We start from the raw sequence: 2,333 nt of genomic DNA, 5'->3' as shown, positions 1-2,333 counted from the left end.
TCCTGTAACGCATATCACATTGGGGTCACCAAATATAGACAATGAAGAAATGAGGTTGTACACATCATGATTCAGTTTTTGTGATTCTCCACAGAGCTCTCTCTGCATTTCCCCTTTATTAGGGTTCTTTGGTAAACAGAACCTGGTGGTGTCATTCAGTTAATTAGAATTCCCAGGACTTTTTGCAAACTCTGTTTTGATTCACATACTCCTTCTCAGCTCCAAGGCTGAAACACTCCCTTTTGATTCTAATTAACTGAATGCAGGTGCTGCTGGCTTAACTTGTTCCCACAACTAACATGAAAGCTTTTCTGGGCAAACTTTTACCAATCTGATTAACATCAACTCTGAAGTATTTGGTAAAGAAGTCAGGGGATTCTTCATGCAGCATTTCTCTGACTACTCTCTGGTCGGCCTCTGTGGGGTGTTATAGAGAGTGACATCCCATAGCTCATGAAAGGCTTTGTGACGTGGCTTGAAGGCCAGGTATTTTGGGTTGCTGAGTTTAAGAGTTACAGGCATGGTGAGAAAAGGGCACTGTTTCTTTATTGAGGAGCTCTATCTCTTCCTAGACACTGAAGTCTTACTCCATACAACTCACCAGTACATAGTACAACACTGTAATATATGAGATGAAAATAGCACTGTACTTAAATTTCTTCTTCTTGGGCTCCCATTCAATGTTTATATATTTATTATCTCTTCAAAAGTTAAGAATTCTTTAGTGAATCTTATGTCTAGACTTTCAGAGATGGTTTCTTTTCCATTCATATCTCTCACAACACCTTTGCTCCTGGACCCCATAATGCTGCTATTTTCCTTCATTAGATTATTTACATATATTCATATTTTTCAAAAAAACTTAGCAGTTCCCTCCTAATGTCCTGGAGCATCTACATTAGGAATGATACTATTATTATTCCCTGTGATGCCTTGTTGATGTACCATATACTTCTGCTTTCTTGATTGTTGAATACGGCATTCTTTTGAATAAATATTCCCTAGAGACTGAATATTGGGCAGATTTCCTTCACTGCCTGAAAATACATTGAATATGTGCTCTTTGTGATCACTGGCAATCAGGACAAATATTACTTCACTTTAGCCCAACCACTTATGTTTATGATCTGTGATTTGTTTCCTGAATATGATACTAACTTAACACCTCTTTTCAACATACCCTGTTATTACTTACACAGCACTGGACATGTCTTTCAGGAGAGATTTTCCACTGGCACTTTAACAGCAACTTTTGTCATTATTCTGCCTTTCACATAATTTAGGGGACAATTTTCATGAGTAACCATTTTAATGGTCTTTTTCCATTTCTATGCTGCTTCTGTGCAGCTAATGAACTTTGCTTTAGCAATGTATATTCTTTGATGATTTTGAGATCCTAAGTTTCATCCTTTTTCAAAACTGAAAAAATGCTCACTGAGCTCATACTGTTTCAGTACTACAGGCTTTAGATCTGTTTCATTTCTCAACAGAAGTTCTTCGGCTACAAGTAAAAACAGTTTTAGGTTTATGTTTCCTATGATGCAATTACACAAAAAGGACTGGAGAAAAGAAGCCAATAGTATCGTAGCATTCTAAAATGTTTTTTCTCTGATGCAAAGTTTGCTTTTTGAAGGTCTGCTGTTTGTTACAGGAAATGTAACCAAATCTTACAGACTCCCTTAAGCTGTAGTTCTTTAATTGCTTCAACTGATTTCTGATACAACTCAGTGATGTGGTTTTCAGCATAATTTGTCTTCAAAACCTCACATGAGGGAATATTATATCATACCTCCAGCCCAGTGAATCCTAGGCTGACAGCTGGGACTGCACTTTCTACAACTTCTATCTTGAAATAATCTTTTTGTGATTCATTTTCACTTCAGTATTTCAGCATATTAAAACATTTTGTATGTTTGTATGTTTGTAATCATCAATTTACCTTATAATTCTGAAATCTTTCTTTTCTATTGATGTCAGACTGTGAATCTGAAGAATTGTATTGGGTTTGCGTGGCAAGGTTTTGGTAGCAGGGGGGCTTCTGTGACAAGCTGCTAGAAGCATCCTCTATGTCTGATAAAGCCAATGCCAGCTGGCTCCAAGACAGACCTGCTGCTGGCTAAGGCTGAGCCAATCAGCCATGGTGGTAGCACCTCTGGGACAACATATTTAAGAAGGTAAAGAAGTTATTGCGCAAAAGCAATTGCAGCCAGAGAAGAGAGGAGTGAGAGCATGTGAAAGGAACAACTATGCAGACACCAAGGTCAGTGCAGAAGGGAGGGGAGGAGGTGCTCCAGGCACCAGAGCAGATTCCCCTGCAGCCTGTGGTGCAGACC

Source organism: Pseudopipra pipra, chromosome W (genome assembly GCF_036250125.1).
Source record: "Pseudopipra pipra isolate bDixPip1 chromosome W, bDixPip1.hap1, whole genome shotgun sequence".
Taxonomy (NCBI): domain Eukaryota; kingdom Metazoa; phylum Chordata; class Aves; order Passeriformes; family Pipridae; genus Pseudopipra; species Pseudopipra pipra.
The sequence above is the reverse complement of the archived record's forward strand: the minus strand, read 5'-3'. Positions refer to the sequence as shown.